The sequence below is a fragment of the Drosophila subpulchrella genome, unplaced genomic scaffold (genome assembly GCF_014743375.2).
Source record: "Drosophila subpulchrella strain 33 F10 #4 breed RU33 unplaced genomic scaffold, RU_Dsub_v1.1 Primary Assembly Seq354, whole genome shotgun sequence".
NCBI classification, from domain to species: domain Eukaryota; kingdom Metazoa; phylum Arthropoda; class Insecta; order Diptera; family Drosophilidae; genus Drosophila; species Drosophila subpulchrella.
This window is the reverse complement of record NW_023665577.1, coordinates 10,325,279-10,346,431: the sequence shown is the minus strand read 5'-3', so window position 1 is coordinate 10,346,431 and position 21,153 is coordinate 10,325,279. Positions and strand designations below refer to the sequence as shown.

Genomic DNA, 21,153 nt, shown 5'->3' with positions numbered 1-21,153 from the left:
AAAAATCCCTAGACCCAAAAGATAATCCCGTGATATAACCATTGGTATACATTTTTTATCATCCTCGTTTAGAAATTTTCACAGAATTCATTAAAGGTTTTTAAATATGTGCGCCGAAAGAGTGGCGGCAGAGCCCCGGAAGTTACTCGTACACGTTATTAATGCAATTTAAGACCCTAAAATTCTTTATCCCCCCTTTATCCCACTCGTGCCCCGCATCATTAATATGCCAAATTTGACTCCTCTGGCTGATACAGAATCCGAGGCGAGGGTTTAAATATCTATTAAAAAGTAACCGCCCCTGCCTGTCATAAAACTTTCAATCCAGCATGTTGAAATAACGCCCCGCACACACCCGCTGCTAGCAAAACTTTGTCCCGAGCTTTCTATTACGAAATCCAATTGCAAACAAAACTGAAATTGCACTCGCCCGGTCCCCTAAACTATGGAATATTTGTGGGTTGGGTTCCGGTTGAACCCAGTGGTTCCATTTACCGCCCACAACAAAAGGAAAGCGAGCGCTAGCTGGCTGTGCTCCCTGGCGAAAAACTATTCAATGTCAGTTTACATACTTAAATTAAAATTCTCGACATGCGAAGCAGAATCAAATAATGGAGGAGGGCAAAGGAATACTACTGCTACCAGGGAATGGGAACGGGAATGGGAATCGGTATGGGGATCCCAGGGGCAGTTGCATCGTTGGCAAATGTCAACCCGGTACGGTCCGGTCCGCACTTGACAGTAAAATGGAGAACATTTAAACAGAGGCAAAGCAGGCAACTCCACCTTCGGTCTTCGGACTAAGGTCTCCGGTCTCCTCTCATCCAGATCCAAGTGCTCAACACCAACTCTCTGCTGACCAGTGGACGCCTTTTGTATGAGAATGGGGGAAGCTTTTAGCTTTGGCTTCGCAGTGCTGCGAGTATATTGTATAACCCCTTATCCTCGGACTCGAGATTCGAGGCTCGAGTGTCATGTTGCTCCATGCCGGTCTCCATTGTTCTCCACTCAGCGAGTGCTTCACTCTTTGTGCCCCTCATCCAGGTCCCCTGGATCTCCTGCAATCCCCGAATCCCAGAAACTGCAACTCCAACTCCTGGCCAAAGCATCTCCCAGGTAGGCGACATATCATGTGTTACCAAAAAGGCACCGATGGCCCCGAAAATGTTTCATTTTCTGACCAGCAAATCCAAAAGGTGCACTGTAAACTAAATATAGTAAGAAAATATTGAACATATATTGAGTAATATAAAAGGGTATACAATTATAAAATGACACACAAAAATATTTAATGTTTTTCAAATAATTGTAATAAATAATTATTATTATCTGAAAGTCTCCTTGATTTTTCCCAGTGCAAGGGAGCATTTAAAAAATACCTTTAGCCTTCTGGCTTCAGGTTCTGGGTTCTGGTTTTATTGCTGCGAGCCTTTTGCATTTGGGAGCCCTTTTGCATTTGGGAGCCCCGGCTTGAGTGTAATTAAAATAATGCCAAAGAGCAGACAAGTTGCCGGATAAATGGCAACATTTGATGGACTTCTTTGAAGCTATGGGAAAAAGGCTAAAGATAAAGCGGCAGCCCCGGCGGAAGTTTGATTTATTATGCAAAAATATTTCGCAGCTTTAAGTTATGGCCCCACAAAAAGAAGAAATCTTAGGAGACGAGAACCCTTTTCAGCAGAGACGAAGACGAAGAATTTTGCACATCAGTTCAGTGAAATGTGATTTATTTATATGAGGCAGGATTTTGCAAAAGGTTGGGGTATTGAGGATGGAATGCCCGCAACGTTGGCGGCACAAATCACGTCATTGAGTTGTTTTCATCAAAAGGGCAGGCATGCAGAGGAGTCTCAGTTTCAGTTTCAGTCCCTCACTCATTCATTCATTCATTCATTTGGTCGGGCAGTCAGCCAGTCAGCCAGTCCACCTCCTTCGCGAGTATTTTTATCCCGAAAACTATCTTTGGGGCCTGACGACCGACAACCGACAACCGTCGACGTCTTGCAGTTTTGTATCTGCGTATATATCGCTGGCATACAATTTTTATTTATTACTCATTCAGCTGCAAAATTGTTCCTTAATTGCCCATATCAGCTGAGAAATGAAATTTATTACCTGGCGTGTGTATATCGCCAGTGTCCAGCCGACGTCTTCCACTTCGAGTCTCTCCTGTCTGTTTGTATCTTGGCCTGTCTGCCGCATCATTATCAGGCTGAACACAAGCTGAAGTTGGTTGTTGGATTCCCTGGCAGCAGCAGCAGCAGCAGGAGAGGCATCGCCAGATATTTTCCCCCAGCTTCATCGACATCATTAGTTTTGTGCGCCGTGCCGACAACGTTTTGTATATTTACTTAATATTGCATTCGGTGCTCTTGGCCGAAGAAGCCATGACCATTTATCTCAAAGTCCGAGGAGCAGCCTTCTGTGATTTCTGATTTCTTATGCCAATTTACTTGGGGATACTGGTCGTTGAGGTTGCTCCACATTGTCGGATGAGCCAGCCATTCAACCATCTGACCATCCAGCCATCCTCATCATCCAACATCATCATCATCATCATCATCTAAAGCCACCATAGATCAAAAGACAGTTTGCTTTAGTTTTCCCTCCTCGCCGTTGTATAATTTTATTTTATGTGCCTTTAGCCTTGACCAGGTCAAGTTGGTTGGGTTTTGGGGTCGTCTCCTGTATATTATTCCCTCTGTGTTTTATTCTTCCTGACCGACGACCGACGACCGACTGACTTGGCTGACTTTAAGTTATTTCTGCACTGGGGCCTTTATTGATTTGTCCTCTTTGATCTTCTGTCTGAGCTGTGGCATGATTTCATTTTTATGAACTTGAGTCTTGAGTTTGGATTGTCTTTTGCCCCTTTCCCTGGCTTTTCTTGGATTTTGCGTAGCGTGGCAAGTAATTGCCGCAATTCAATTTGTTCAATTTGCCTACGTGCTGTGTGGCTTTATTATTGTTGATTTAACTCGCCCATTATGGCGGAACTTTTGTAGGAAATTGGTCAGTCGGTATGGTCTGGTCTGGTCTTGCTGCTCATTTACTTTCGATTATGTGCTGCCCCTGAATTGAAATTAATGGGCAAATATAAATCATGTTTGTGGGAATTATGGTTTTGGTTTCATATCTCCAAGAAATGCCATAAATTAAATACCATTGGTTATATCCGTAACTAATTTTCAAGAAAATGTTTAATACTATAAAAATATTTAAACTCATGCTAAAAATCTTGAAGCTACTTTTGAATTCAACCCCTGACTTTATATACAAAAAGCAAGTTTAGTTTATTGTTGACTTAACCAAGAGTTACGACCCCCACAAACTTTGACAGATTTCTTGTAAATCTCCATTACCCATCCCATCCGAAAACTCTTTGGCCAATTAATTTTGGTAAAATCTTTAACAGCTTGAGTGATTTTCTTTCATTTGCCCGCATTTTCTTCCATATCTGCATACATCTTGGGCCTGCATTTTCCAGGGGCTAGAATTAAACTTTTGTCATTGCACTAATTAAGACAAAAAGAGGGAATTGTTATGGAGTTTACCAACCCCCCCCACGAAGCAGCAACATCAAAGCAGCCAATTTTCCAACTCGAGCTGGAAAAGGGGGAAAATTTGCATAGCTTTCACCATTCAACTTAATCAAGCATTTAACACCAAAAAGTAAAACTGCGAAACCATTCATTGCTCATAAAAAATTAAAGTCTAATTGTGCGCGGCAGCAAAGGGAAAATGAGGAAATTGGTGAAAATGGTGGGGAGTTGGGAAGTTGGGGTTGGGCCAAAAGGGAAACCATGTCCAGGGCAACATTGTATTTTTTGTTTTGTTTTCCTTTCACACCGCCTGCCATCCGTTTTGGACCCTAAACTGAATGGCAAGCGGGAAAAACCCTCTTCAAAAAATATCCTCTTCGGAACACAGGAGCACAGGAACAGAAACTGAATTTCAGGAGCAACAGGAAGAGGAGTGGGCAACCGAACCGTTTGCTAACGTGCTGCGGCTGCGTGCTTTTTAATTAATTTAATTGCAATTTAATTACGCTTGCTATTTAATTAAACACATTGAACAAGCGAACGCGAACAAGTTGGCCGTTACGTTTCGTTCCGACGTTTGCTCAAGCCCAATTGCATGTAAAGCTCGCTTTTGCTTCACTTTCCGGGGGGCGGATCCTTGGTCCTCTAAAAATTTGGCAATAGTTTTTCGGTGGCTTCATTAGACCCGAGTGCACAAGTTTAATTGATTTGTTAGCCGGAAGGGGTTGATAAAGAGTTGGCCCTTTTAGTACAGCGGGCAGTAAACGAGGGTAAACATTTTATATAATTTTATATGAAGGCTAATTATACTGATGGTTACCGTTTAAATTTTTTGTAAATTGATGGATTTTTTGTAAAATTAATTTGATAGCTCGAAGAGGTTGCTAAAGACTCTGCCCCTTTCAGTCCAGAAGAGTATTTTAATAGAGGAAACACTATGTATTTTGATTTGAAGTTTAATTTAGCTGAAGGGTATTGGGTATTATTTATTTTTATTTGTATGGTTACAAATACTGCAGTGCTATTTCCACACATAATTTAGTTTACCACTTGTAATGGCCTTTTCCACAACATTTTCGAGGTGCATTGTTGCATCCTGCTTTCAGCTGTTTGCTCCCCATAGGCCTAGATAATTTGCAGCTCCGTTGATAATTGACGATTAATTTAATAGAATGCCCAAGTTGGGAGTTGTGGCCACTACTCTTTATTTTTCTTATTTTTTGTTCCTTCAACTTTCCTGGCTGCCCGTTGTCGGCATGCTCAATTGTGCGAAGTTATTTCGCATTCGCCGCAAAGTGGCACCAAAATGCTGTCGTCGCCTGTCGCCTGCCTGTCGTGGCGGTTGCTGTTTCCTCGGTTTGGTTAGTTCTAAACAACTTGCCACATGCTTCGAAGCTAGAGCTATGGAGCTGTGGATCCATGGACTTGGCCTTACTTGGAGTTTATCTCATATTTCACATGCCGCCGCAATTACTGCGGCTACTTACTGCTGCCGCTGCCGCTGCCTTTTGCTCCCAGGCCCCAAACAACTGCAGTGTCAACTTGGCTGGAAAAAGAGTAGGAGCCGCCGTGTCCGCTGGCTTGAAATGTTTCATAAATACTTGAGCAACGCGGCAAACATTTTGCTTATAAATCAAAAAGTGACCACGGCGGTTTCTCTTTCTCCGTTTCTCTCTCTCTTTTGCTAGCTCGTTGACAGGCGCTTATAAATCTTGTCGCGCACTTCGCGACCGGCTTCCCCCAGTGGACCACGGTGGCCGGGACCAAGAGCCCAGGCATCCAACATCCACCGCCAGCGAGGACTGGAGGACTTGGACTTGGACGGGTACTTGGCCTGGCCAGTTGGACAGTTGGCCAGTGCAGCCTACGCCAGGGCCACTTGTGCGTTTCATATAACCAATTACAGAAAACAGTAAGAGACAGCGGAAGGTAGGGAAAGAGACAGCTTGGGAAGATGAGGGGACATGGCGGACTCATCGTGTCCTTTATTCAATTTGTTGCAAAGGCTTGTAGACGTTTTTTTATACCCTTGCCTTGAAGGTACTTAACTTTATAAAGGGAGTACAATTTAATTTAAAAAATATGAATAAATGTCTCAATTTCATATTTTATCTGCTTATAGTATGTATTTTTAAAAGTGCAAACTCCTCAAATAACGCATTGGTTACACTTCAGACTTAAGTCAAACCATTGCATGAACGGTCTTATTAAAAACGAACGATTTTTTTTGGATTTGAAGAAGTACTTTCCTTATCGTCCTCCCTTGTCTTCAAATTCAGCTTTGGTAACACTTCAGATTTAGGTGTGACCATAGCAATCACCCAAATATACATTATTTCTTCTTTATTTTAGCTATTACCCCCTGTATTAAGTATCTTAAACTGCGACATTACTCTTTACACCCCACCATCATTCTCACTTGTTAGGCTTTAATTTATGTTTTTCCAGAGGAAATATACTCATTGGCAGCAACAGATCCGGCAGAGCTGAAAAAATGGGGGGAAATGCGATAGCTAAACAAATCGCATTCGAGTTGACATAACTCGCTGTCAACGTGTCGTCTGTATGTCTCATAGTTGCTGCTGCTGCTGATGTTGCTATTGCTACGCTATTGCCGATGTTGCTGCTGTTGTAGCAGCAATTACACATTTCACAATTGTGCCACGCTAATGATGGGAGTCCCACGTCCAAAGCGCCGTTGACAACTGCCTGTAGATTTTTGTGACATTAGCCAATTGTACAATTGCGTGGAGTGAAAGGCGGCCTAGGAGCACAGAGCACAGAGTACCGACTTCATTGCTCCGTCTCCATCTCCTTTGGGTTCGGGATTGGGATTGGGGTGATTGTGCTGTCCAGTTCATTGATATGCCCGTCGCTGCTAAATGTCAATTAATGTCATCAACTTAGTAGTTGGCTTCTCCTCGGTCCTTTGCTTGTATTCCTCGTTTTTTGTTTTTTTGTTGTCGTTTTTATTCCAGCCTTTGAACGTTTTCGCTTTTAATTGGGCGTTCGGCCAGTGAGCAGCCTAGATTTATAGTGGGCGGTTCTATGGGCAGATTCCACTGCTCTTGACTTCAACCGCTGAATGATTAACCAGCAAGTGAAAGTTGTTTGCCTGACACATTTACTGCCTGGCAAGGCAAGGAGCTGCATTCAAAGGGATTCGTCCTCGTTCCTTTCTATTCCTCCATTTCTCCATCTTTATCCCCTGCTCTAGTTTTTGGGCCTGTTTTTGAAGCTGGAGCTAATTAGAGCAGTTCCAGGCTACATGCATAAATCAAACATTGCACAAGTGCAGCGGAGGTCCAGAGGATGTGGTGGTTGCAGATGCTGCCTTGGATTGCAGTTTGTGTTTGCCGTAATTAACAAGCAGCTGCACCGATTAGAAACGAGTTACCAAAAAAAATACTATGATGAAATTATGGTCACTTTCATAGCGACTGCAAAATACCCACTGTTTTCAAAGCTATCATTTCCCAGTGAACGTGCCAGTGTGACCATGCAAACAAAAAAAAGGTATTTCAGAAATTTTATATTTGGTAAGGTATCGAATAATTAAATAATACTTGGTTGTTGTAATAATCTTTCTTTAAATGAATAGTTTCTTATAAACTTCTTGTTGAGTATTCCATTATACCCAAAAACCTAGGGTACGAATGCAAATTTCAGTGAATTGAAAAGTGTTGCAGCTAGATGATGGTAGATACCCAGCAACTACCTAGGCTTCTTCCCCCAAAAAACCTGGTTGCAAATGTTGTGCAAATAGTCACAGAATTTGGTGCAAACGCAGCTCGAGGCTACAAGGAGATGGGGGAATTTCAGGGGTTACATAGGAGTGGAGAAATCTCATCCTCTGTTTGGCTCTTCAACTCATGGATTTTTGGGTCGCTTCGGTTTGAGTTTTTGATTTTTGCCTTGGCCATGTTGTCATAATTCTCCCCATGCCGAGATGGATGTTTGGATGTTGGTGAGGCGGGTGATGGAAAAAGGTTTTCTCTGGGGTTAAGGATGGGGATACGGTCGTTCACGTTGCGAGATGTTGTTTGGCTTACACTAAACGACATAAGCATAAATCTCACTTACCTACAACTTGATTTACTTACTTCTGTCTGTCTTTCTCCCTCCCCATCTCTCTTTCCCACTCTCTCTCTCTGTTTCGGTCTCTTTCTCTGTGCGACGTCATAACGAATGTGGCCCTGTCAACATTTCAACTTTGCGCCATTTATGTTGGTCAGCCGCCTGCAGTTTTCTGCTGAGCTTTGAGCTCCAAGTCGTGGACACTGGGTGTGTGTTTTTCAGTGTGTGGGAGTGGGTGCTTCACGTTTATTTTTGCATGTGCAGACATTGCCCTCTGTCTCTTCTCGTAGGCGTAGCTTTTTCCCTTCCCAGTCCCCTACACAGTGAAAAATATTGCGAAAATTACTCAAAATCCCGGTATCAGAATACCAAAATGGAGCAGTGTGACCTTACAATTAGAAATGCATGATTTTTAAATTAGATATTTGAGGAATAACATTTTTTAAAATCGTTCTCTTGGCTTAAATAAACAGAATTTTATTTAGAAACTCTTTTTAAAATTTGGTTCATGTATACACATTTTTTCTGAGATATGGAATAATATGCTTGTACTTTTTTTCTCAGTGGAAGAGTATTTCATGGGTTACTTCATAAATATATATCCTGTTTTATGGTGGTCCACTCTCACTCCGATTCGTTACTTATGATTCATTTGGCAATTTGGGGTCGTCTGACATTTGATATAAATGTTGAACATTTTGTGCAGCCTCATAAGGATTTGCATAATGATGATGATGGCGATGATCATTGGGGGCTAGCTAGACTTAATAGGTTGGGGGTTGTCACGGTCCACCAGCATGGGTTAAGCCGTCAGCTTCTTTCACATGACACGCCGGGGCCATAAATTTGCAATTCCCCCGAATCGGTTGGCGGCTAATCCCTGGGCTCTGAAACACAAACCAGCCATAGCCACACCTCACTAAATACATTTCCATTTGGCGGCCACCTGCACCATTTTATCACCTCGGAAAAGGCTAGCACGCAAAAACCAATTTGGAGCACCCACACAAAGGAGGAAATTTAGTTGTTAAACTCAAACAATTTCAACAATATTTCTGCACATAAATTGCCGCCATTGGAGGGACACTTAACCCCTTGCGGACCCCGCCTTCGGTTGACATTGTTGCACCATGCAGTTGCATCCGTTGCAGTTGTTGCGGTGGCTGCTCCCCTTTTTCTCCTTCTTTCTTTGGCTTTTTTTGGTCAGTCAACGACTTCGCCTGGGGGTCATAAATTTCCACTTGGCGAAGGAGGAGGGAGCACCGACGACATTTTGGCATTTTCCCTGCATGTTGCTTCAAGTGAATTATGTTTGGCAGACGCAACTGCAACTGCAACAGCAACTGCAGCAACAATGAGCTCTCATTTATTTATTTGCATTTAACTTTGGCTTAATTACTTTTCCAGTGATCGAAGGGCGAACATTGATCAGATGTTTTGTTATAGGAATGTAGTGTGACCATGCACCATGGAAAATGGGATTTTGGGAAATTAGATCTTAGTTAAATACATTGGTAGATACTTTAAACATTTTCTGTTAAATTCCTAATACTTATAAGGCTGTCTCGTATTTCCCTAGTCGCCATTCCCTAAGCACTAATTACTGACCAGACATAATCCTTTTGCTCCTCCAGCGGCAGCTGCCTAAATCCAATCCCTGGCCAGCCCCCTTGATTTGCTCGATAATATTACATTTTCATTAGCCCGTCCGGCTGCCTGCTGGCTGCTTAATTAATTTAAGTTGATTGTGCGACGCGTGGCATCTGCGGAGTGTCCAATAACCAGCCGAATTTCGAGCGCCAGCCGGGAGTCTTATCTCCTGTCGTCTTTCGTCCCTGACTCGCAGTCTGGCGATTCGATTCGATTCGCTTCGCTTTGAAGCTCAGGATGAAGCTCGCTCATCAACGGGTTTTCGCAAGCATATCAGTTTTCATAATTGGCACTGCCCAGAGTTGCCGGCGGTATTTGTTGTTCTTGTTGCTTTTGCCTTTGCTGTTGCTGCGCAAACATTTCATGTTCAAGCTTCCCACTCAAGTGGACATTTGAGCCTCCTTTTCGGCCAGGTCTCTCATCTGAGCTCATCGGAGACCCGGCTTCGGTTCTGGTCCATTGCCATGGCAATGTTTATGTTGTTGCGTTGTATCTCTGCTGATATGTGCAGCATCATCACCTCATTTAGATATGCGATATGCAAACGCTTTGGCTACGCTTTACGACTGCCGTAGCAAAAGATACAGTGAGGGAAAATTTTATTTAATTTGAGAATCAAATAGATATTTAAAAAAGATTGATTACAAATATGAATTGTTTATAAAATATTACTTAATATTGAGATAAAATAGTGAGAGTGTGACCATGCAACTAAAAATAAGGGATTTTAACATTTCTTCCAAAACTAAATATTAACGAAAAAATGAAACACTACGAATCAATTTTTTTTACGAAGAAGTAAGCTTTCTTATTAATAGAAAAAAATAATTACAAATTATTTTATAAACATACATTTAAAAAAAATTATGTTTACAATATAAAATTTTTTTTTTCTCTCTGCATCTGCATTTAGAGGGTCTTATTTTTTCCATTTGCAACTCGGTTGTCGTTGAACTTGACCCTGAGGCTAAGCCAATGAAGAACATGCGCCTTAAATGCCTGAAACCGACTCGGACACGGACGCTTCCTTTGCAGTCTCCAGACTCCGGTTCCCAGTTCGTGTTCCTTGGTGCCAACGCATTGCACTCAATGAAATGAATTGGTTGACATTAGTAAGCAGACGAGTGTTGTTGCAGTTGCAGATGAAATTCTAAACGGGCAGAGGGACACTGCCTCGGAGGCCATGACCATGAGGTGTGAGAAGTGGTTGTGGGTCTTAGCTGCCTTTAAATGGGGTATATATGTCGGATTGTTTAAGCGAAAATTGAGATGGAGTCGGATCGCTTAGGTTGCGAATGGTCATGCCGATAAGATACGGAAATTGAATTGGTATGCAATGTGCGAGAATGGGATTCATCGGAAGGTGCTACCACAAAATGTAGGAATTTATCAGAATAATGGAAAATAAACAGAGTTTTGCAAACATCTCATGGATAAGACTATAATCATTGAAGAGTTTAAGATAACTGGTGGGACATCAGTTATGAGTTAAAGTTGTTAATGTGCAGAGAATCGTTCTAGTATTTCTATTACTCAACCCACTTCTTGAAATTCTTTAATTTTCTATGATGCATCCACTTGCCAAGCAATTTATTTCTGTTTAAATGGTTTGAAAATTCCTAGCATTTTCAAATGTTTCTCATTTTAGATCGTTTAATATCCCATGACCGAGTTAAGTTCATCGTGGCAATTAAGCAAACATTTTCAGGCGGATTCATGAATATATTCAGTTCCATCTGTCATGGTCTATCAAAAGTGTTGTCACTTCACAGCTGTCTGAACTGCTCAGGCCCAATTCATATCAATTTTCATATAGCCCACCCCCTGACTGCAGCTCCAGTTCCCAGATCCATTCCCACTGCGTCGTCGTCGCACATTCCCAAACACTCCACTCAGCGCCAACTAATTTCGCATGCCCTGCCATCACGAGTCGAGCACTTCAATCCCCGTTTCCAGAGGCAAGACAAAATGCATAATAATTTTTGCCTCGGTCCCTTTTTTCCCTGGATTCCACCCCATCCTGACTACCATCCATAAAACTCCAAACGGACTGAGACGGGACTCAACCCAATTCCATAAAGCGAAAATCTCAATGGCTGTATGAGGGGGCGGGAGGCATCCATATCCATATGCTAAAACGAATTCGTGGCGCACTTGTCTAAAATGACATAATTTACGGCGTAGCGCAGTGCCGCAGTTACGCCCACCCAACAGGGCGAGGAATTTTATAAATAATATTTCACTTGTACATATGAAAATTACCCAAGCTCTCGCACAGTTGTAAACATACAGTGAGCAAAAGGATTACATCAAATGGGGATTTTAAATTTTGTGACGACACGTTGTTAAAAGGCTTTAAAAAAAGATCATTTTTAGAATCAGTAGGGAATCAGTGTGACCATGCAACTAAAAATAAAGGATTTTAAAACGAGTTATTTTTGAAGTCATTTAGTACTGGATCTATAGCTAATAATGAAAAACAAGGTAGTTCTATAAAATTAAATATATTTTTAAAACCAGTCTTTTGTAATAATTTGTTTGCAAAATCATCATAAAATCCATAACTAATCTTTTTTGTCTCCCTTTGGTTTTTCCCTTTAATTATGATCTAGAGAACCCTTTTTCCCACAGTGAATGCGAGTGGTGCGAATGTATTCATAGGGCCTCGTGCAATTTCTTGACTCTGCTCTGATCTGTCTGTTGGTCTGTCGGCTTGCTCTTATTGCCAAATAAATTCGTGCAGCAGTGAAAATGAAATGTGTAAAATATGTGGCACGACTGTCTGAGCCGCAGGCAGCGGTGGCCAACAGCCACCGGCAAAAAGGAGGAGGAAGCCTTGTGCCCCAAACTTACGGCCCCAGCTCGGGGCAAAAGCCATTTTTATATGGTTTTCACTTTTTGTGTTGCTCTGCTGTTCTGTTCGCTTGTTGATTGTAGTTGCAGATGTGTTGCCACACCGCAGCAGCAGCAACACTGCCCTGCCCCAAACTCCAGACCCAGTTTCGGCTGCCGCTTCTCTGCCGCTCGGCCTTAATTAACTGCTTATGAATCTGCATATGCAGAGGCAGTCGTCCTCCCTTTGTGTGTAGGTGCTGCTGTTGCTGCTTGTTGCAAAACTCAAAAAAGTACAGAAAAACACCAGAGAGAAGTGGAGAAGAAACCAGAAAAAAAGAGAAAACAGGATGCTCATTTAAATATTTAATGAAGTGCCTGTGTTGCTGCAAGAGATCTAGGCTGCAGCTAATCGTGCCAAGCTCCCCACATGTAACAGTTTCTGTTTTTTCTACACTTTAGTTTTCATTTTTCCTCTTCTTGATTTTGGTTTTGGTTTTTTTTTCGGTGCCCCAGCACCTCTTGACCCATATCGAGGCTGTCTTTAATTAAAAATTAATTGCAGCAAAATCGGGTGGAGTAGAGAAGAAATATAGTGGATGGAAAAATCCAAGCGGCGCCTGGAGCGCCTTGAATTGATGGACATGAGCTTGTTGGAAGACTTGACTTGACACATGCCAAAACAGGCAAGAAACTATGAGCCGGCTTTGGTTTTTTTTTGGCATTGGGTGTTGTGGACACTGAAAGAAATATGGTCTTAGTTGTTCAGATGCTTAAAAATAAATGATGAAATAAATTAAAGATTTGAAATAAAATGAAACAAAAGGCACTAATTTTGAAATTTCTTTTCAATGCATGGTCACACTACTTCTTGTTAACATTGTGAACATTACCTTGTTTGGTAACATTGGCTAGCCCTTATTTTTCCTTCGTGTACTTTCTGTGGCTTTTTACTTATTTATTTTGGTTTGCATTACATGGACATGCCTTCAATTCAGTTGGCAACACCTTTCAGTCAAGTCATGGTCTGTCTGGGGTCTGGGTTTTGGTCCATTGTCTGGATGGCTTCTCTGCAGATTTCTCTCCGCACCGCCTACACATGGACCTGGGTGATTTTTGCTTAAATTTATATTTACTTTTGCCTGGCTGTTGGATGGACCTCATGTTGTTATCATGTGACATATGTGCATCAACGCCCCATGTTCGTTCGAGGCCTGTCAACGCGGCCAAGAAAGACACCCGTGGTGGTGATTGTATTGGTTGGTGGTGGTGGTGGTGGTGGTGGTGGTGCTGCTGCTGCTGCTCCTGGTGGAGTGGGTCCAAGATTTATGCTGACAACTCAGTGTTTGATTGGCAAATGGATGGGGTCGTGGCTTCGGGGGAGCCAGCGCGTCGTATGCGTAATTTGACAAGTCTTAAAGTTGCCAGTGATTTAATGCCGGAGAATACACACCCAATATACGTATATACACACAGCTAAAATGCAGCCAGAGAAGTGGCAACTTCCGCATGCCGCTAATTGGCAGGAGCTGTGTGGTGGCAAGCTGAGGGGCAGGAGCCACAGGGGGCATCCTTGGCTGGCAATTAACCCGCATTGCCCCAGTCGCCGGGTAGTTGAACTCCAACTTCCAAGTCAGGCTTTTGTTGCCTTGAATGCTGTGCTTTGCTGTGCTGTGCAGCGCCTGTGCCTTCTTTCTTTTTTTCGGCAATAAACTAATGAGCGACAAAATGCAAAAGCCGCAGACTAGTGAGAAAGGGTCGAAAGGGGAGGCGTTTCACACTTGGCATGCAATGCTACACTGTACAAAATATTTAGGAGGGAACGAATAAAATGTAAAAGAGTTAGCAATGCAAAATTTAATTTCAATATTCCGATGGTTAATTTATCATAAAGCAATGTTAAAGTGATAATGAAAAATGGTAATTCTTCGATTTCCTCTTATGATACCTGTTTTTTCAAGTGCAGCCTTGCCTGTTCTGGGCCTTAATTAGAAGGCAACTCCCAGCGCCCAAGTTGGCTTAGACGCTGACGATGACACCCAAACAACTTGCAACTATGCACTATTAACCCTTTGTGCCTCATGTGACTGTCTGTCTGCCCGCCCGGGAGTGTGTGTGTATGTTTGAGGCATGCGGGTGTCCTCGGCAAATCTCATTTAGCAATTTAGCCGCACACCCACTCGCACACTCGCCTTGGTATCTGGTGATTCTGGCCCGGCTTTCTGGCCCTGTCCCTGCACCCATTGCTCCATGGCTCCACGGATCTGTGGATCCTTGGCTCACGTCCATCAGTCGTTTGCTCGTTTGCCTGCTCGCTCATTTAATTAACAGTCGCGCGCCACGCCATACTCTTACTCCTCGAATGAAAAAAAAAATAAAGGAGGCTGGGTGGGTTCTTCTTCTGATTCTTCTTCTTTGAAGCTGAACTGGAGCCATATCATCTATAGCCAAAGTTGGAGCCTGGCTCAAGGCGTGCTGCTGCAGTGATTCTTTTCGGTTTCTCCACCCGTTACCCTTCGACGGCAGTTGAGCAAGTTGCATGTTTTTTTAATTATGAATTATCGTTCCGCCCCAGAGGAGACGGCTGGCTGCTTGACTGACTGACTGCCTGACTGACTGACTGACTGGATGCCTCGCATGGAGCTTGTTGCATTTAAATGACATAATTATGGCGCATAAAGAAACTCCCACACAGAAAGCGGCGTTTCAAAGGTAAACTAACCACCCAGCAGCAGCAGCAGACAAAGGGAAATATATGTACATTCTACCCCCCATCTCTATCTTGGTAAATTAATATTTCCGAACTGGCGGCAGACAACTTGAAAAAATTCCCGCACAACAAAATACGAGTGCCAAACAATGCGAAAAAATAAAAAACAATCTTAACTTTCTATTTATATTGTATAACAATTTTTATTTGCACTGGCGAAGCCACTTAACTGCCACGCCCCCAACAGACTGCACTTGAGTATTTTATTTTTATTTTATTTTATTTTTTGAACAGAGATTCGCAAAAATTTGGACAATTGAGAGCGTATTTGAGCGTTAAGGCGCATATTATGTGTGCAAATATATTGTGAGCAAAAAAAAAATTGTATTTCAATTCTATTTGATTTTCATGTATTTTCTGTGGGTTTTCCTTGCTTTTTTTCGTTGCTGCACTTCAGAGTGAAGGCCACTTGTGAAAACCATTTTCATTATGAGTGGTGGGCAGCCACCAAATGTAAAAAGTGGAAGTGGAATAAAAATAAAATGTATAATAAAACTGCAAATAGAAGAAATAAAATGCCATATCGATCCCCAACACATACGGATATAAAACCGTCAATGGCCTAAACAAATAAAATGATGAGCGCCAATGAAGCGGATGCTAAAATGTTTGACTCTCCAGGGGAAAAAAATAATACTAATGAAAAGGGAAAGGGATTTTGTCTGCGTGAATGTGTGTTGATTAACAAGTACAGTAGTTAGTTCTCTAGAGCGATCAGTAAAATAAAAGATAAAATGAAAAATAAATAAATATAATTTATATTGTGGTAGTTGCATGGATAATAATTTATCTAAGAGTTTTGTTTTTTATACTTCTCCTGTTGTAGAGGTCCTTTGGATTGTTGTTATCCTTTATATCGTTTGTTTACTGTTCACCAATTGCTATTGATTGATTTCGATTTTCAAGTGCAATGAGCTTGATAAAGCACCAAGCCCCTGCAGTTTTATTGTATTGCATTTTAGTTCAATTTTAGTTGAAGTATTTAACTTAATTGAAATTCTGTTTGACTTTGCCACCTAAAAGGGAAACGCAGAGCGCAGGAAGGCAAAGATAATACCAGTGGCAATGGCCAAATAAAGCTACTCAAAGAAGGAACAAATCAAAGGATATCAGACATATATCGAATTGGAATTAACAATCAGCTTAATGAGAAACAATGACAGGTGCAGCAGCTAGCTAAGCTTAACTTTGTCTGAAAATAATAATTACGCATTTAAATGCTTATTAAATTCTATATGGAAAACTAAATTTTCCATTGCAATTAAAATGCTGCGAAGCCTGAAAAGGAAAAAATTTCAATAAAAGGGGACAACAATGGCATGCTTTTGCATAAAGGCTAATTAACTATCGATTGTTTTTGTTATAGATTTTATTTTTTCATTATTCTTTGAGCGAAAATTATTACATGGCAATTATAAATGGCCGGCAATGGGTTTGCAATTAAGCATGCACGAAACCACAAATTTGCATTAAATACGCACGCAGTATTAGCAACCGAATCGAAAATAGTTTTTATCTATCTATAAACATATATAACTACTTTTAAGCTGATTAATAAAAATGCGAAAATTGAACGCAGGCTTAATAATCCTTCGGCAGCTTGGTTAAATTACTAATTAAAAGGGGAAATTAATTTCGGAATGGAACGGGGAAAACATAGAGGACGTGCCAGTGCATAACAAATGATTTTAGTTCTGTAGCAACTCCTCCTCCACATTATGGCATTATAATATGATAATTATATCAGTAATCTAGGCTCTGGCTTAACTAATAATTAATTTTATTGATCGACGGCAGCATTAATTGCCCTGCTTACAATTCCAAGAACCCAAGATGAATGGCCCACCATTCATCAAGTTTTGTGGGGACTTGACAAAAACGAAACAACTATATATATGTAAAATGCTCAGTGTTTGCGCTAATGAGCCTTAATGGCTTCACCCGAAAACTAGGCAATGCTTTGCTGAAAATTTTAATATCCAAACACACGCAGCTGGGAAAAAGGCCTGGTGCGCGAGCCTGTTAACTTGTCTGCATCGTCAACACCTACGGCATTTGATTTATGACCCACTAAGGCACTAACCCCCTAAATATTCCCCCACAAATCTGCTGGAAAATAAAGAAATTCCTGGTGGCTGCTACTATTCCTGCTCTCTATGTAGCACTTAATGGTAATGCATAAAAACGCACTTAAATAATCCCATGCAATTAATCCAGCATACTGGTTTCTTATTTCTGCTTTGTTTACTTAATTGGTAAGCATTTTGTTACACTTTTACGAGCGCCAAGGTGAAGGCAGCAAATCAACCATCAGTCCGCAGAACAGAAAACAGAAGTCGCTGCTGCACACCGGAGTTCGGTTAATGGAGCAACTTTTAACAGCGTTTACACACACCCATCACCCATCACACATCACCCATTGGGGCACACACGCACCCAATTTAATATGGCCCTTTTATTATTGCCCGCTACTTGCCTTTGTTAATTAAAACACAAACACGTGCAGTACGCATAAAATATTCAGCGGGGAGTCCCCACCTTTCAAGGCCCTATCTCTAGGCATATCCCAGAAACGACTGAAATGGTAAATGATATCATGCCGTTTTCACTACATTTTTCATGGCCCACATAAAGATACTCCTAGGATTAATTAGGAGGTGAAGAGAAGAATAAAAACGTTACAGGAAATATTAAAATCAGTCCTTCCTTCCCAGCCAAAAAAAAATATATTTGTAGCTTGAAAAATTTTATAATTGTGTTACATGCAGTACACATAGATTTTATTTACTGATATAAAAAATCCCCTTAGTTTATGGCAAAAAAAAACACACACATTGCTTTAAAAGTAATCTCCCCCGTTTATTAAAATCCCTCCGATATATGTACATACACTTTTCCCATAAATGCAATGCAAATTTAATCCTTTTAGCAAGTCGTTTTCATTACATTAACGAGACAAATAACATTTTGGTTTTATCAAAATATAAAAAACATTTTATTTTCAAGGAGCGACAGCCGAAAAAAAATGCTTGGTTCGTGCTCCTTTGGCTGTTTCATTTTTTTACGCCTGTTTGTTTTAAGCGGCGAGAATATTTCAGTTATGCTTTTTTCACATGCCCCGGCAATCATATTCGTTTATCCGCATCCATATCCCTTTTCATGTTTGTTTGCTTGCTGTTATGTGCAAAACAATTTCATGTCCCGTTTGTGCCCTCTCTAGGTTTTTTTTTGGTTTGTTGGTTTTGCTGCAACATTTTGTGGCTGCCAAAAATGTGCGTGTTTGTGGGAAGACATGGGGTTCTAAAAGGATAACGTGAATAATAAAATTTTTAAAATGTAGAAAACATCATACTGGCTTAAAGGAAAATATTAAAATTGGATAGAAAATATTTGTTGATTTTTTTTAAAAAGGCTTTCTTAAAACATGTTACCAGTTTGATTTGAAGTGGAGAATATTCCTTAAAAAAAAAACCATTCCTATTCTTCATACACCCATCTGTTTCATCTCACTCAGTTTGTAATTCTTGGACCGCTTTCAATGCCAAAAATATGTAAAATTCTGTGTTCCCCTTACCAGAAAAATGGTAAAATGGGAACAAAAACATGAAATGGTTTCGTCATGAAAGATGCAAAAAGCGTCGACATGCCAAAGGATAACCCACAAAATGTGTGAAGATGAGGTGGGTGGCCAAAAAAAAAAAAGAGAAAGAATGGAGTGATATGGTTATGCAAAAGAAGGAAAAACAAAAATCAAGTATACGCCACGTCAGACAAATGCAAAGTGGCAGGCAGGAAAAAAGCGAAAGGAGAATTTTTGAATCCGGAGGCATCATGTGTGCGAAAATAAGCACGAAAATTCCTCAAACATAAATATGAATATTCTGCAGCAGCGCTTTAAGGATAATTTTTAATGTGCTGAAAATGTGAATTAAATTGAAATGGGTGCGACTTCGCTGTGCATATAAATGGAATGGATGGAGGTACATCCACAGCAGTTCGCACAGCATTCATGGTGGTCGAGGGCCTGTCACGTTGTCTGCGGTCGACACAACTGAAATTCACCTTGAACGGCCACAGAAATGATGTCCAGTGCAGTTGGGGCAGCTGCCGCAATCGACCGCAAAAGAGTTGGCAAAAATCTTGATGCAATTATTCATATAAAACGCAACACGCACGAACCGAAACGAAACGAACTGAAACAAGTCGAGATGCAAAAACTCAACGAGTTGAAGGTGTGTGCCCAGCGGCAACAGCTGCGACCCGATCCGAACCACCGATCCTCCCGATCTTTTGAATCTGTCTCAACGCCACTGATCCTCCACTGACAGTTTTCCTGGGAACTTGGGTATGGGTACTCGGCACTCGGCTCTCGGAACACCGGCCCCAATGCGAAATTCATTTGTCATGCTTATAATTGTCTCACTCCGTTTCGTTCGCCGGCCAAATTGCAATTTTACGGAGCAAGCTCGGTGTATTTTTCCTTTTTTATTTCAGTTTTTTTTCCCCTGCTGCTCTTGTTGTGCGTGGCCCGCAGATTGGCCAAGGCAGCAATTTTAATGAAAACGTTTTGGCCCAGCCCAACACTGAAAAAACTATATACTCAGAAAGAACATACCTCTATTTAATGTTTTAAAATAATACCAATGGGTTCTACTGGAGAAAGTAAATTATATGTTTTTAATTCTTAAAAATTTAGATTGTTATTATAATAGAATTAAAATAATAGGTTTAAGTTTATGTTTAATTTAGAGGTTTTCCTTGGTTTATAAAAATGTATGTAAGGTTTACTTAAAGATTGGTCTATACATTCCATTACTAATTTAAATTGGCCAGTACATGTGGAGTTATTAATTATTATAAGTCTGGTAATTTATTAAAGTTTGGTTTATATATTCCGCTAAATTGAAGGCATATAATATTTCTGATTTCCTGATATATACCATTAAAAGTGGTCTAGTTATTTCTGGCAGTGCTCCTTCAGTTTGAGTCCAAGACCCTGGGCTGCCTTCACGTAGCCCTTGGATTTGGCCGCCGCCTGTGTGTGGGGCCGCCTCGATTGCTGTCAGTAATTATGCTTAATTTTTGGCTGTTTGTTTGTATTCTTATTTTGCTTGGTTTTTATTATTTTATTTTCTTACTTGCACGAGCATTTCCTCGGAGGCAGAAAGGGCATTCGTGGCAGTTGAAACATTTATTTCGGCTGGCCAGGAATTCGGCATCCATTCCATCCATCCGGGATGCCAGCTCTTCCCAGGGCTTTTGTCTGTATTAAGTTGTTTGGCAGCTGCTGCCGCTTTTGCTTCCGTTGGGATAAAAACGAGGATGAGTTTTGAGGCCGAGGATGAGAACGAGGATGATGATGCCCGCTTCGTTGTTTAAAATTGAATAATGCCCGCTCATTTGGTTTTATGACATTTCGATAATGATGATTGTGTGTTGGGCTGCTTTTGTTCTGGGCTTAACTTTATAAGGCAAACAAATTGTTGTAATTTGGCCGCAGCGCCAAGAGCTAAAGACCGCAAAAGTCAGAGTCAGTTGGGCAAAGACTGTCGACATTGACGGGGTAATTCAATGCAGCGAAATCGTATAATTCCCAGACGGCGGCGATCAAAACGCAGAGGCAGAAAAAGAAAATATAAAAAGACAGAAGAAAAAAGGGAAATAAAACAATCCCAAGCTGAAAATGAAATCGATCATGATTGAAATCGAGCAGAGCAGCTACGAGTCTGCAGCTTCGAGAGGGCGAGTGTTTTGTGAAACATCAACATTTTGACAGGCACACAAATCCTCTTGAAAATGAGATTTATAAAACACAGCGAGGCGGCCGCAATAAAAACCCGGCAAAAAAGGCCAAAGTCATTGTCAGCCGATTCGAGTCGTCTGGAGCGTTGCGCTTGGCTGCAAAATCTCAAAGGCAAACAGAACAAAAAAGAGGATATATCAACACAGCAGCGGTCAAAATAATAATACTTAAGGTGACTATCCTATAATTAGATTAATTCTTATCAAATTACAAAATATGTTTGAGTATTCATGAAATTAAAATGTGTATATAAACAAATAGTTATACATAACAATGATAAATACACCAATGTTTTAATAGTTAAACATAACACCATATAGTTAAAATACGTTTAACATTATTTTAATTTAAATACGTTCTACATTATTTAAAAAAATGTAAAACGTATTTTAACTATATGGTGTTTATTATACCCGTTACTCGTAGAGTAAAAGGGTATACTAGATTCGTCGGAAAGTATGTAACAGGCAGAAGGAAGC

General features: G+C 41.0%; 1 protein-coding gene and 1 long non-coding RNA gene across 6 annotated transcripts in view; one reads left to right on the top strand and one right to left on the bottom strand.

Annotated features, from left to right (window-relative positions):
• The window catches only part of LOC119559813, a 162,310-nt gene that overhangs the window by 44,401 nt on the left and 96,756 nt on the right, over positions 1-21,153 (top strand). The window lies entirely within an intron of this gene.
• Positions 17,837-19,210, bottom strand: LOC119559816. Its single transcript, XR_005220966.1, has 2 exons — positions 18,934-19,210; positions 17,837-18,171 (listed from the first exon to the last, which is right to left on the bottom strand). It is a non-coding gene; the product is annotated as an uncharacterized LOC119559816 (long non-coding RNA).